Raw genomic sequence first — 16453 nt, 5'->3', positions numbered from 1 at the left:
TTTTTTTTAGTACGGAATGTCACTTTTCCAACGAGTATAAATATTAACTTATGCGATTAATACATCACGTGATATATACCACTAAAGCCATTTAGCGGAAAAATAATGGATTTCTTTTTCCCCAACCTAATATAACTAATAGTTCAAAAAATTTTATTTTTAATTTTGCCTATTAAGAATTTAAATTAATTATTTTTGCTGGAAATCTGTTTGATATTTGATTGGGACGCTGGTACTGCGTTCTCTGTTCAGCGGAGACTTAACACACCTTTTTACGTATATGTAACAATATTTATTCTCTGAGACTCGCCCTTTTTTGTACATCAAAACTACAACGCTGTATTCGGATCTAGAACTAGAGCGAGAGACAAAGGTAGTAGAGGCCGAACGCCTACGAAAATAGCTGAATGTCACCGAGTGAACGATGATTACCGAAATAAGCCAAACGAGCGGCAGACAAGATCGAACACTCTTGTGTCCGCTTAAAGGTCTACAGGAGCCATACTAGAAACTTCTCGCGGAGACCCGCGAACTAGGCAAAATTATATTGCAAATTATGAACAAAATACGAAGAGAATCACCTTATATGTACGATATTTGCAATCAGGAGAAACGTCCGCAGGGTCGTACAGAGTGCTTTTTTGGAAAAAAGTCGAAATAATAATCGATTAAATAATGTGAATGAACGTTCATCCCGCGATGCAGTACGAACATATATTTTCATTTATTACAAATTTTCAAGAACCTAAATGCAAAATCGGGCTCTGTACGATTCTAGATATTAATATAAGGAAAATGTCCATGTATGTCTGATAAGCAAATATGATGTACGCATGGCAAAATTTGTAAGTGTAGATAACACGTAAAGTGTAGCCCAGTTGCACTATAGTGCAGTCTATATGACCTAACCTTCCTGCGTTCGCGCGAGCAATGCATTAGTATTAGCGTAATATGAGCAGTGCATAAGTATTGCCGTGTGTATGTGTATGAATACCTTCCAGCTTCCACTTTAAAACATAAGATATTTTGCCACGTTGACGATATATGTAACCACCAAATTGATATGAAATATTTCTTGAACTAAAGGATTTTTCAATAAGGGCGGGTCGATGTTGCAATGGAATAAAACAAGCTGTGTCTGAGGTATTAACGAAATTCTTTTTTTATTTGAAAGGCCCATGTATGCCATTATGTGTGGAATATAACATCGTTCAAATGTCCGCCGCAGCTTCTCACGGTGGCACGGATCCGAGTGGTCCAATTTTCAATGATTCTGCCGCATAGATCCGGCTGAATTTGAGCGATGGCCTGGGTTATGTCGACTTTAAGGACATCGGTCGATTGCGGCTTATTGGCATAGACCTGCGACTTCAGAAAACCCCACAAGAAAAAGTCTAGCGGAGTCAAATCGCACGATCTTGGTGGCCAATTCACGTCACCTCTGCAAGAGATAACCATATCCTCAAATCGTTCATGCAGAATGTCCACCGTGGCGTTCGCTGTGTGGCACGTAGCGCCGTACTGCTGGAACCACATGTCGTCCACGTCTATATCGTTCAATTTGGGCCAAAAGAAATTGGTTATCATCGTTCTGTAGCGTTCGCCATTGACGGTGATGGCCTCACCAACGTTTTCGGAAAAGTACGGACCAATGACGCCGCCGGCCCAAAATCCGCATCAAACAGTAACTTTTTGTGGATGCATTGCTACCTGTTGAACCTCGTGTGGGTTGGCGTCGTGCCATATACGGCAATTATGCTTGTTAACATAGTCATTCATCCAAAAATACGCCTCGTCGCTAAAGATGATTTTTCGGCCAAAATTGGGGTCCTCTTCCAAATGCTCCGAAGCCCAGTCAGCGAACAAGCGGCGTTGTCTATGGTCATTAACTTTGAGCTCTTGGGCCAGTTGGATCTTGTACGGGTGCAGGCCCAAGTCCCGACGCAAAATTCGTCAAGTTGAAGTCTGCGAAAGGCCGAGTTCTTGTGCACGGCGAGGAATTGACTACCTCAGGTTCTCCTGCACACTTTCACTTACAGCGGCGATGTTCTCGGTTGATCTGGCGTTCTTTTGACGTACGGGTGTTGGCTGATCGTTTACCGAACCGGTCGTCTCGAATTTGGTCACCAAACGTTGGAAAGTCGACTTTGAAGGGCCACCGCGTCTGCCGTAAAATGGGCACAACGCGCGCAACGTTTGCACTAACGAACACTCATTTTGATAATAAAGTTTTATCATTTGGACGTGCTGCTCAATCGTGTAACTTGTCATGGTGATTTGGCATCAGTGACTGAATAATAAACAACAGGTTAGACAGACGCCGCCAAAACATGGCCGCCACAGGCTGCCAACATCGACCCGCACCAATTGAAAAACCCTGTATTATCGAGGTCCCTACAGAGCCAAATTTTGCAATCCGGCCGTCAAAAATTTATCATATATAAATAAAGCCATCCGTAGGCGTTGGAGCGAATCAGTCGAGAAATGATTGTAGGAGATGCAAAATTTCACCTCGTTGACGATATATTTAACCGTCAAATTGTTATAGCATCTTCTTTGAACTAACCCCGAGAAACCTACAGAGCCAGATTTTGCAGTCAGGCCATGAAAAATGTATCATAAATAAATAAAGATGTATGAAGCGTCGGAGCGGATCACGTACAATTTTACAAGAAGAGATCCGCCTCGTTGGCGATATATGTAACCGTCAAATTTATATGGAATATTCCTTGAACTATTCGACTATCGAACTATCGAAGTCCCTACAGAGCCAGATTTTGCAATCCAGCCGTCAAAAATTTTTAATATTTTAATAAAGCGAGCGTCGTACGAAACATCGCAACGAGTCCCACGAAATACCATGTTACAAGAAAATATATTTTGCCTCGTTGCACTCATATATTACCACCAAATTGTTACAACATTTCTCGATAGATAAACAAGAGGGATTCTAACTCAAATTGCTAATTAATTATGCAAAAGACATTATTTATTAATTAATATTTTTTAATTAACATCCCCCCTTTATTGATACCGCCCCTTTATTGATTCCTTCCCTTTATTGATTCCCCCTCTTTATTGATACCCTCCTCCTCCCCAGAATTTTTGATTCTATGAGCAAGATGACGGCCGTGACGTCATGAGAGAAAAAGCGTGCCGGGTGTTGCTAGACTCGAATCTGGGCCCCGCGGTTGTTATCGGACGCTCGAACCTCCTGGTCTAGGAATAGTCTAGGAAGACTATTGCTGCCTGTTGCTAGTAGATGTGTAGTGAAAGTTCTTACAGTGTATGTGATGACGTCACGCATACGTCAAAAGAAAAAACATCGCGGCGGTGTAGGTAGGGTCGAACCTGAGCCCCGTGATTATTATCGAACCTGGATTCCGTGATTACTATCGAACGTTTATCGGACGTCTTTCGAACGTCTATCGGACGTCTCTCGAATGTCTCTCGAACGTCTATCGGACGTCTATCGGACGTCTCTCGAACGTCTCTCGAACGTCTCTCGAACGTCTAATAAGCATCAGACCGCAAATAAAGAACTGTATTTTTCATCAAACACAATTATCATATAAAATCCTAGAGGTGAAAGGGGATAAGCGTGTTGGAAGAAACATCTGTACATTTGAAATAATGTTTTTATTAAGCGTCGTACAATTTTTGACACGTCCGGGAGAGAAATGCCGTTTATAGCACTTTGTTTCGTGTATTATTCTTCTCTCATACATACTTTCTGATGTTAGTTGAGTTTGCGCACTATGTCGGTTAGCGGGCTGTATTCAACTATACGATGCAAGATGAGATGACAGTACGCGGTAGTATTCGCCGATATATTCTCCTTACACTCAAATTCTATCCGCACATCTACTGTGGTGCTCTTGACGGACTCATATTGACGAACAATCGAAACCACGAAAGGACCTAGCCACAGAAAGTCGGTAGTTGTTAACCATACCTCAGCACTGTTCCATCCATAATACGATTTACGAAAACGTCTATACATATCGTAAAGTACGGCGTATTTATTTTTTACAAAGTCCAAATTCATGTCATTGTACGGATAACACTCTGAATTCAGATAGAGCTTCGCGTTGATCAATTTGCAGTCATCGAAACAAGTTATATTTTCTGACATGACATTCTTCCGGCCAGTCTGCAACGCAAAGATAAGGTATCGAGGTTTTTCTAAATTAGTAGCAGTTTTGACGGTCCACTGGTGTTTGGTCGTGCTTTGCAGTAGAGGAAATTCATACAGATCCCACGAGCAGAAACTCATATTCAAGTATCGTTCGTTCTCCAAAGTTTTCAGCATGGAAAGTTTATTGATATCATTCACGTGAGGCATTCGCCATTGTATCTTGAATATCTCAATCTTAGGATTCAGTGCTGGAGATCTTAGTAGACTGTTGTTGTCGCTGCGTGATCGTAATAGCATCAATTCGTGACGCGCGTCAATCACTATACGCTTGTAGTCTTCACAGAATCCTAGCAACACGTTGAGTGGTACGCAAAAGTTGAAGTACCCGTCCGGCGAAATAGTGTCAGTCGTATCCCACGTGGCATTTTTCATGACAGCATTTTCGTCTGAAGATATCGATATATAGTTTTTGAGCGTTGAAGTTATTCTCACGTTTCTGTTACAATCAATCTTCACACCATCCAGTTCATAACGGATCTCATCAAACATGAATGCAATGCAATTATATCCCAACGTTACAGTCGCACCATCGACTGCAACTTGTTTCGTCATCTTCCCCTCGACATAGAGATAACTCTCGCATGGCAATATGTATAAATCCTGTTGCTGTATGGGTATTCGTATCTCGTCGCCATATCCAAACGTTGTGTTAGCATATGGATTGTACGTATGTGTCTCAATCTTGACGGTGCGATCGTCAAAGACCGGTTCACTTCCAATGTTCAAAATGTCAATCATCTTTCTCAATCGCTTCGTACGATGAATCCCAGAGATTTCAAATGTTCAATGTTCAACGTGCTGAGTTTCTTTCGAACGAGGGATTTTGTACTCTTAATCGCGTGTCTCGTAAAATATATATTTCCAGCTTGTTTCTCCTGTTCGACTTGATTCACCACAAGCATTTCATAGATTATGTTTATTATCGTTGCCGTCGTACGTGCAATCTAATGGTAATCTCTTCTCCGCGAAAATCGAGTGATTGTCCTTCTTGATTGACGACACGCACCGTTAAATCTGTAATGCTCCGTGCGATGATTGGAAGGTAAATAACATGCGCCGGCATTTTCGATATCTTATATCTTGGTGGCACTTTAGGTGAGAATTCATGTATCGTATGTACACGCATACTGTTGCTGTACGCACCACTGACAACGCTGCATTCTAAACGAATGATATTCACGTAATAATCTTAATCGGTGCGTCCGATTCGCACCATCGGTAAGGTTCTAATACACGACTCAATGAGATCCTAAAAGCGAGCCAATGTTGTTTGGTTTGCTAAAATGTATTCTAGAAGCACATTTTATTTCACTCCTCATCGTATTATTATTGGCACGAATTATTATAGGATATTCATTATCGTCATCAATATATATGGGTTATTTTTGGAACGCACTGTTTTTTGAGAATGTGAAATTGCACGTTTTAGATATTCGTATATGGCGCGCAATTCGTACGATCCTTCAGGAATCGTAATTTTTTCATCGTTAGCACCATAGTAAAATTTATTATTCAACGAATTTACGTTTGGTATCGTATTGTATGCTTCGAAATCCGTTAAACCGAGCTCGTAATCACCATCGCTCAAATCTATAGCGGGAAAGTAGCTCACCGTAAGGGTGCTACTGTTGCCGGTCAACGTAAGCGTTAGCAACATGTTTGCAAACTGTCGAACGAATACTGACTGTTGTTAGTGGAATGTCATCATCATTTAAATTGATCCTCTACCGTTTGGAGAAACTGTAAGCACAAACATTCGATAGACGTCCGATAGACGTTCGAGAGACGTTCGAGATACGTCCGATAAACGTTCGAGAGACGTTCTATAGACGTTCGATAGACGTTCGAGAGACGTTCGTGAGACGTTCGATAGACGTTCGAGAGACGTTCGATAGACGTCCGAGAGACGATTGATAGACATTCGATAGACGTTCGAGAGACGTTTGAAAGACGTTCGATATGGCACATTAAACGAAGGGTCCGGGGTTTGAGTCTGGCCTATACCGCCGCCATGTTTTTTCTTTTGACGTATGCGTGACGTCATAACACATACTGTAAGAATTTTCACCAGACATCTACTAGCAATAGGCGACGGTGGTCTAGGAGGTTCGAACGTTCGATAGCAACCGCGAGACCCAGGTTCGAGTCTGGCCTATACCGCCGCCATGTTCTTTCTTTTGACGTATTGTGACGTCATCACACATACTGTAAGAACCTTCATTAGACCTCTACTAGCAATAGGCGACAGTGGTCTAGGAGGTTCGAGCGTTCGATAGCAACCGCGGAGCCCAGGTTCGAGTCTGGCCTACACCGCCGCCATATTTTTTCTTTTGACGTATGGGTGACGTTATCACACATACTGTAAGAACCTTCACTAGACATCTATTAGCAACAGGCAGCAATGGTCTAGGACAGAGCTGGAGACTAAGTGCCCTTTTCGGCCGGATTTCAAGCGGTGACACCCACCGTTCCCCTTCCACCGTTCCGCGCTCAGCGGCCGAGGCGACGATCGCGGATCGCTGAGGCCCGTCGCAACGTAAGATGTCAGCTGGAGCGTACACTCGTGTTTTATTATAATTATAATTTTTTCTTCCCTTAATAATCGCTTTAAAATATATATGTTTATGTGTTTTATACACACATATATATATATATATATATATGTTTATATAGAGTAGTTTAGAAGGACCCTTTTTAGATTGTAATGTATTTTAGCGGGACCATTGGCTCTTAGTGGGTCGGTCCTTATAATACTTTTTATATTCCGTAGTTTATCGAGACCGTCCCGGTAAAACCAATGTGAATAAAACGTATTTTATCAAGACCATATAAAATTTTATGTCCCGCTAATATACAAACCGTATGTACTATTCATTCTTTTGGTGCACCGTATTTTATTAGGACCATAATGCAAACAACAGCAAATCATTTTCATATAAAGAATATAGTTCGCACTGGACGAAACACAAAATGGTAGCATAGCAACTTAATGTGATTTAATTTAATTTATTATTTTTATTTATACACATAGCGGAGTGAATTGAAAAAAATATTAGTGAACACATAAAAATTAAAAGTAGTTTCTTTTTACATTTATGGTTTCGAATACTCAATCAGCGTACAGATCGAAATTTTTGCGACATCATTATCGCTTTACGTCGCTGCGTAGCTATTTTTTTATATATAGTATCTGAGCAAAGACATCCAACGCTTGTGTTATAGTCATAAAGCATGCGTCAAAGATTACAAAATAAACTTGCAGAAAAAATTAGTTTTCTTTATAAATGGAAGGTGATTATAAACTTATAAAACTTATGAAGAAGATAAAAATCATCTAGATAAATACAATAACTGGGTTAATATTGCAATCTAGTACGTAAAGCTTCGACAAAAATTGGCAAATATGTGAGAGAATAAATGCACGGTATAATAACTATGTTTATTTTTATAATAATTATATAGTCATGAAAAACTACATGTAATCCACAAATATAGATTAGTACCTAATATTTAATAACTTTTTGTTAAGTTATTGCTAATTATACAGACTTGTGCTTGTCTATAAATAACATCGTCGTGATGAAGCACTGATTTAATATTTTAATTTATCTCTCAATTGCTTCTTAATATATGCTGTTATCTATATCTTGTCCTTAACTTTGATCGCTATCGAAATCTTAACATCTATAAGAATTTATATTTCTGAACTGAGACCGCCCAACGACATGAGCTTTTCTAGGCATGATATCATTGTGTTTTAGTTCTAATATATTATTTTAGTTAGTTTCTCAATAGCTTTTCAACATGTGTTGTCTCCTATACCTTGTCATAAATTCCATTGCAGCAAAAAATTCTCAATTTTAAACATTTTTTTCCCAAGTTCATGTTAACTGTATAGACTCACGCTTTTCCATGTATAATATTGTCGTGATGGAGCTCTAATTTATTATTTTAGTTTACCCTTTAGTCGTTTTCCAACGTATAATGTCTCTTGTACTTTGTCGTTAATTTCATTGCAATCAAAATGTATATGAATTTTTATCTCAAGGCTGAGATTACACAGCGACTCGTGCTTTCCTAAGCATAATGTCATTGCGAAGTAGTTCCAATTTATTATTTTAGTTTGCCTCTCAATCGCTTTTCAATATGTCTCGTGTCTCATATGTAAGATGTAGAAGATTGAGACATTTCTACTGCAATGAAATTTATGACAAGGTGTAGGCGACAACACATGAGAAGCAATTGAGAAGCCAAGTAAAATAATAAGTTAGAAATATAATATAATGATAGTATGTCTAGAAAAGCGCGAGTCTCCGGATAGTCTCAGTCCTGAGATGAAAATTCTTAAAGATTTTAAGATTTCGATTGCGATGAAAATTAATGACAATGTATAGATGACAGCATATATTAAGAAGCAATTGAAAGATAGGATAAAATGATAAATCAGAGTAACAACACGACGATATTATGTACAGAAAAGCGCAAGTCGGTATATTTAGCAAAAACTTTGAGAAAATTATTAAATATTAGGTACGAATCTGCATTTGAGTTAACCAATGAATAGCGCTAAAGGATCATAAAAACGACGACAAAACTTTTGCTTAATATAAATCTACATCCCTTTTTATGAGGAATACAAAATTAACATCATTTAGCTATATACATGTATATATTTTATAAAATATCAAAGTTTGAGGTTAACTTCTTTATCATAATAACCCATGCATGTGTAAGATTTAAAAGAGATATCGTCTATATCTTTGTTCCTTTCTCTTTCTCTTTCTCTCCTTCTAGATCCTCCTCCTTAGTTAGAAAAAGGGGATGTTCAGGATGTAAAGGTTCCGAGCGATCAACGTGAAACTCCTCTTATAGTGAACAAGAATATAAGTATATGTATATTTTAAAAGAACTCAAATACAATAATACCGACACCGCAATTTATACTAAATATATCGCTTTACAAAGCTTAACGATCTACGACTTGTCTTTCGACTCGACTCTATTTTTATTCTCCGTCTCAACGTTAAATGGCAAAAAGCCTTGCCTCCGTCTCGTCCTTGCCCCTGTCCCTGCCGCCATTCGTCTCGTTTTATTCCATCCGTCGAATCGAACACAGGAGCGGCCTTTCTCCCGTGGCTCCCCCGGAAGAGACTGGTGCTGTCCTCCCTCGTCTGTATCTTACACATGCAACAAGTTAAACTGCAACCGTATAAAAGGATGGAAAACAAATATTAAAATTGGACGACATAACAGAGTTATTGATTTTTATAATAATCATGTCACACATGAAGGAGTACATGTAGTCAAGAAATACAAATTCGTACCTAATATTTATTAATTTTTCCCTAAGTTTCTGCTCATTATACCGACTTGCGCTTTTCTATACATAATATCGTCGTGATGTAACTCTGATTTATTATTTTGATCTATCTTCTAATTGCTTCTTAATATATGCTGTTATCTATATCTTGTCGTTAACTTTGATCGCTATCGAAATCTTAAAATCTTTAAGAATTTATATTTCTGAACTGAGACCGCCCAACGACATGAGCTATTCTAGGCATGATATCATTATGTTTTAGTTCTAATATATTATTTTAATTGGCTTCTCAATAGCTTTTCAACATGTGTTGTCCCCTATACCTTGTCATAAATTTCATTATAGCAAAATTCTCAATTTTAAACATTATTTTCCCAAGTTCATGTTAACTGTATAGACTCACACTTTTCCATGTATAATATTGTCGTGATGGAGCTCTAATTTATTATTTCAGTTTACCCTTTAATCGTTTTCGAATGTATGATGTCTCTTGTACTTTGTCGTTAATTTCATCGCAATCAAAATGTATATGAATTTTTATCTCAAGGCTGAGATTATACAGCGACTCGTGCTTTCCTAAGCATAATGTCATTGCGAAATAGTTCCAATTTATTATTTTAGTTTGCCTCTCAATCGCTTTTCAATATGTCTCGTGTCTCATATGTAAGATGTAGAAGATTGAGACATTTCTACTGCAATGAAATTTATGACAAGGTGTAGGCGACAACACATGTTGAGAAGCAATTGAGAAGCCAAGTAAAATAATAAGTTAGAAATATAACATAATGATAGTATGTCTAGAAAAGCGCGAGTCTCCGGATAGTCTCAGTCCTGAGATGAAAATTCTTAGAGATTTTAAGATTTTGATTGTGATGAAATTTAATGACAATGTATAGATGACAGCATATATTAAGAAGCAATTGATAGATAGGCTAAGATGATAAATCAGTGATACAACACGACGATATTATGTATAGAAGAGCTCAAGTCGTTGTATCAGTTCAGTATCAGTATCAGTTCAGGAATAAAAATTCTTAAAGATTTTAAGATCTCCACCGCCATGAAAGTCAACGACAAGGTATAGATGGTAGCATATATTAAGAAACAATTGAGAGATAGAGTAAAATAATAAATCAGTGCTGTATCACGACGATATTATGTGTAGAAGAGCCCAAGTCGTTGGACAGTCTCAGTTCGGGAATAAAAATTCTTAAAAATTTTAAGATCTCCACTGCGATGAAAGTCAACGACAAGGTATAGATGACAGCATATATTAAGAAACAATTGAGAGATAGACTAAAATAATAAATCAATGCTCTTTCACGACGATATTATGTGTAGAAGAGCCCAAGTCGTTGGACAGTCTCAGTTCGGGAATAAAAATTCTTAAAGATTTTAAGGTTACAATTACCATGAAAGTCAAAGACAAGGTATAGATGACTGCATATATTAAGAAGCATTTGAGAGATAGACTAAAATAATAAATCAGAGCTACATCACGACGATATTATGTAGAAAAGAGCTCAAGTCGCTGTAGAGTATCAGTTCAGGAATGAAAATTCTTAAAGATTTTAAGATTTGGATTGCTGTGAAAGTCAACGACTAGCCGTAGATGACAACATATATTAAGAAGCAATTGAAAAATAAACTAAGATAATAAATCAGAGCTACATCACGACGATATTATATATAGAAAAGCTTAAGTCGGTATAATTAACAAAAACTTAAGGGAAAATTATTAAATATCAGACATTAATCTGTATTAGAGGTAACCAATGACCAGCGATAAAAGACCGTAAAAAGCGGCGATAAAACTCTTGTTTAATACAAATCACCATCCTTTTACATGAGAAATACATAATTATGCGAGATGGAACGGGCGGTGTGAAAGACACACGGACGGTCACGCATGCTGCTCCTTCTGGCGCCAAAATTTCTCAGTCACATTTACGCCTATTTTCTGTAAATGCCTAACATATCAACAATATTCGTAAAAGTGCGTCATCTGCTCTGCAGGAATGAAAATTATATAATGTGATTAATGAAGGGTATGCGGTAAGCGAAATGTCAAGGTGCGTACACACTGCGACATGTCGACCGAACTTGTTCACGGCATGTGCATTTTTTACTTATACCTCGGCAACGGGTAGAGATATCGACGTTATTAGCGAAGTATTACATTGCTCATATTCTGTTCTACTGGGATTAATAGTTTATAATGGTACGAATAATAAGAGTTCGTTAATTGAAGCGGGTAAGTGCGCGTGTAAGAGCTTGTCCCGTGCCGTGCTTACGCGGTCTCTCTCAATAATTATCGAATGCTCATTATTCGTATCATTAGAAACCACTAATCCTCATAGAACAGGACGCAGGGAAGATAATGCTGTTGGTGGGACATCGATATCTCGAGTGGTTGCCGAAATATAAGCGAAAAATGTAAATGCCGCTAACGAGTTCGGCTGACAAGACGCAAGATGAGAGCGCTTTCACATTGCGTTCATCACAGGGTCATTAATCGTATCGTTATGAATAATCAACTCGAGTAGAACAGAATACCGCGAAAGCATTTATTGTGGAACATCGACCATATCTTATATGCAGAGGTTGCAGAGATATAAGCGAATAATGTGCCACTATAATTTTTCAGGCCTAAAAGGATCGTATTGTGTGAGCGGCATCTTTGAAAGCGTCTGTACCTGCTGAGCAGACTGTATCTACGATGACAATCATTTGTTTCGGGGAACTGCCGGCGGCATCGTCTTTTGTCAATGTTTGGGATTCTTTAGCTGAAATAATTTTTTATCCTTAATAAAGAATTCACTGACGCGCAAATCTCAACAATTTTATGCGAAATGGTACGGGCGGTTTGAAAGTGACACGGACGCTCATGCATGCTGCTCCTTTTGGCGCCAAAATTTCACACTTACGCCTATTTTCTGTAAACGCCTAACATATCAACAATATTCGTAAAAATGCGTCATCTGCTCTGCAGGAATGAAAATTATATAATGAGATTAATGAAGGGTATGCGGTAAGCGAAATGTCAAGGTGCGTACACACTGCGACATGTCGACCGAACTTTTTCACGGCGTGTGCATTTTTCGCTTATATCTCGGCAACGAGTAGAGATATCGACGTCATTAGCGAAGTATTACATTGCTCATATTCTGTTCTACTGCTGTCGGAAATTTGGTGCAAATTTACGGTAAAAGCCGCGCAGAACTTATAGCGATTTGACGCCAAATTGACGAAAACCGAGCAAATCTTGGTGCGCTACAAGACTTGCACGGTTTTTGTTACAAGTTGCTCGGCAGCAAACCTTGACGCCAAAACACAAGCTAAATGAGGACACAGATAGCTACGGTTTTGATATCAAGTTTTGACCGAATTTGCTGTCAATTTGCGCTCAATACACAATCATTTTGCTTACTAGGAATGTACAATTCTTATCTATTGTGGGCTTAAGAAATTATGAATAGATTATAATCGAATATTATTTATGCAGGGTTGGGAAGTAACGCGTTACTTGTAACGCCGTATCGTTACTTTTTTGAGTAACGATTAGGGAACGCCGTTACTTTTTGGTGTCAGTAACGAAAAAGTAACGGTGATACATTTTTTTTGTAACGAGTAACAAAACGTCCGTTACTTTAATCGTTACTTTTTAATTTTTATAAAATTAAACTTAATTGTATTTAATTTCTATGCATTTTTTGTTTTATGCTGAATTTAATGAGAACCAATAAAGATGGACTCACATATTGTCATCCATTGGCCTTAGCTATACAGAAAGGTGTAAAAGAAAGGTAAGTTGGTGTAATTTGGTTAATACATATGTTCATCAAACAACATTCATCTGATCAAAAAGAAAAACCAATATGTTCATATTTAATTTTATTGATTCAACTTTAGGTTTTATACTACATTCGAAAAAGAAGAATTGATAATTGCCAGCTGTTTGCATCCCAAATTGAGTTGGTTAGCTGAAGATAAGTGAAAACTTGCGCAAACGTATTTAGAAGATTTATAAGGAATTCTTTCAATTAAAAATTTTTTGATGTCTGATAAGCACAATAATAACGATGACTTTTTTAATTTTAAATAGCAAACATCAAATGAGAAATCTGCCTATGATGAATGGCAAAGATTTTTAAAGTCAACAGGCACTAATGTCCAAATATTAAATACATATCCACTAATTAAGAAACTTTTCATTAAATACAATACTTAATAACATAAAATAATAAAAATATTTAAATATATATATATATATATATTTCTAATCGTCTTATGTCCGATTTATATCTTGTCTTAGCACCTTTCTTATAATCCTGGATTTACAACAAAAAAAAGTAACGGAAAGTAACGAAATAAAATATCGTTACTTTCAAGTAACGGTAACGCGTTATTTTTTAAGATCAGTAACGAGTAACGGTAACGAGTTACTTTTTACCGAAAGTAATGGTAACGGTAACGAGTTACTTTTAAAAAGTAACTTTCCAACCCTGTATATATGTAACGGGCGATCTTTTCTGGATTCGGCTCGTCGGTTTGCCGGGTTCGGAGAAAGTAACGAAGAGTAGGTGATTGATTTGTAACTCATTTTTAATTGGTGAAAATCAATGTGTCTCTTTAATTTGTCCAAGTATATGTACAAGCTATATTTACGGAGTGTTTATGTATGGTGCGAGTGGGTGAATTACTCGCGGTAATTTAACGCCGTCAATATTTACTTGTTTTTAATGTACGAAACAGGTGCGCGCATAGACATAATATATCTAGGCCGTGTTCCAAAATTCACTGCCAGCGCTGAAAAGTTATAGTTTGCGTGATACAAACTATAGGTTTGTTTTTTATTGCTGAACTGGCTGCACTATCTTACATTTATTCTCTTCTCCACTCCCTTTCACTAACTCCTAGATGTATATCTATTTCTTTTTATGTTCCCTGAGTGTACACTAATTCAGCGATAAAAAACAGATCTTATATATTTTCAGTACTGGCAGTGAATTTTGGAACACGCCCTATGTCTATGGATGCGCACGTGGCGCGAAGACTCGGCCGGGGTCGTGAGCGCGAGTTCGATTCGCACGGTGTAAGTCTTCTGTGGCGGTTTGATGTGGTTCTTGTAATTGCGCATATTTTTTGATTGTGGGGACAGCGTACTACTCCCACAAGCCCAGAGCCATATATTGAAGGAAGGGATGAAGGACTCGCACGGTGGATTAAGCGAGACAGTTAGTTATACGCAATACAATTCTCGGTGTGCGTGTATACTTGTGAACGACTGGAAAATTGGTTGTTAACGAAGATTAGGAGTCGCGTATGCGGACTTATAGGTCAGTGTGGAATGCTGCGAATCCACGGTATTTCGATTACGGTTGGAATGATGAATAAAATCCGCGCATTCACTGATTTATTAGGTTAGGTCCGGAAGTAGGGTCGCAAATTCGCGATCCTCAGGTCGGTGACGGAGATTCGCGCAACGGATCAGCGGAACTAGGAAGCGGCCATGTATCCGCTGCTCGTTTTCTGGATGGAATTTTACCGCGTATTTAAGGTGGAAAGGAAGTGCTGAGCATCTACAGACTAAGAGTGCTCTCTCTTGGCAGAGATCGCTCGGATGAATCTCTCTCATTCGGTCATCGCAACTATATATACAAGAATCTCCTGGTTCTCTTCCTCGGTTTGACAGATAACCGCGTATTATTTATCTGGCTTTCTCGACACGGATGTCGTGTTTACATATCGCGGCGCTTGTCGCAGTTCCATGGTTCTTTTAGCAAGGTGGAGGGTATCGGAAAATCGCTCACGAATGTAATCGAACGATACCCGTAACGATGCCTTTCGGTCCATCGTTACATATATTTAAGTTCGGATAATAAATAATATAGGTAATATGTATGGTTTGTGTATATTATATATTTTTTTCACAATTTAGTGCTAGAATTACATAATCAAAAAACAATCAAATGGAATTGCACGTTGAAATACAATCAAATAATAAGAAATAAGGGTAGTTTTTTATTTAATAATTTTTATGAACATTAAAGCTTCTAGCCTCTCGTTGCAGCCATGCCTAAAATCGATATCATTCTAGTATCTTTAGTTTTGAATACAATACATCTCTTATAGTGATGTCTGCTTGTACACTTTAATATAAATGCTTTGCATCTTGGACATACAACATAATCAGATGGTAATCTTTTATATATTTTTTTAGAACGCCTTTCTACGAGCAATTCGCCGTTATTTCGTGCACAATCAACATTAAAATAAAAATCGCCACGTTTTCGGATTGTTTGGATAATTTTCCTTCGCTCCACACTTCCTTTCACTAAAGTTTTAAATATTTGTACCTCTAATTATCATGTACTGGTCCCAAATGACGAGCTATTTTACATTGGAATGTATTGCATTACATACAAAAATGTTTTTTTTTCCCCACATCCAGAGGCAGAACAAACATTTCGGTGTCATCTCGGGCTTTTTCTGACACATTTATAAACGTGGATACATCCAATCTGTTAGATGTATTTGTGTAATTATTAGTTTTTAACAATAGAATTTGATTATTTATTGTAGATTGAGTTAAACTTTTATCAGATGAAGTATTCGATAGTATATAAGAAGTATATTTTCCTAAATTGTCTTGCATACTATTATTACTAGTAAAGCATTCCGAAAAAATCAATAAGTAAATGTGTTACATCATTACTTTAAATAGTGTTAAACTTCTTATATGTGAATATATAAAATATGATTTATGCATATAAATCTTTATGTATGTATATATGTATATATAAGATCTAATTATTTAATCTTACATATATATAGTCGCGGATAAGAAGAATATTAATTTTTATAATAATTTATTAATTTTTATAAATTATTATAAAAATTAATAAATATTTAATAGATAAGTTAAAATAGAT

At 37.4% G+C, this 16453-nt stretch overlaps 3 long non-coding RNA genes across 3 annotated transcripts; 2 read left to right on the top strand and 1 right to left on the bottom strand.

Moving 5' to 3' along the window:
- The first annotated feature begins 6549 nt into the window (after positions 1-6549).
- Positions 6550-9168, top strand: LOC112589096 (uncharacterized). The gene is made up of 2 exons (XR_003113266.1): positions 6550-6734; positions 8993-9168. It is a non-coding gene; the product is annotated as an uncharacterized LOC112589096 (long non-coding RNA).
- Positions 9065-10796, bottom strand: LOC112589097 (uncharacterized). The gene is made up of 2 exons (XR_003113267.1): positions 9523-10796; positions 9065-9397 (listed from the first exon to the last, which is right to left on the bottom strand). It is a non-coding gene; the product is annotated as an uncharacterized LOC112589097 (long non-coding RNA).
- Positions 10797-14537: 3741 nt separating this feature from the next.
- On the top strand, positions 14538-16219 carry LOC109504680 (uncharacterized). Its single transcript, XR_002163151.2, has 3 exons — positions 14538-14857; positions 14942-15412; positions 15742-16219. It is a non-coding gene; the product is annotated as an uncharacterized LOC109504680 (long non-coding RNA).
- The last annotated feature ends 234 nt before the right edge of the window (positions 16220-16453 follow it).

This window comes from Harpegnathos saltator, unplaced genomic scaffold (assembly GCF_003227715.2).
Source record: "Harpegnathos saltator strain DR-91 unplaced genomic scaffold, Hsal_v8.6 scaffold402, whole genome shotgun sequence".
NCBI classification, from domain to species: domain Eukaryota; kingdom Metazoa; phylum Arthropoda; class Insecta; order Hymenoptera; family Formicidae; genus Harpegnathos; species Harpegnathos saltator.
This window is presented reverse-complemented; position numbering and strand designations above follow the sequence as displayed.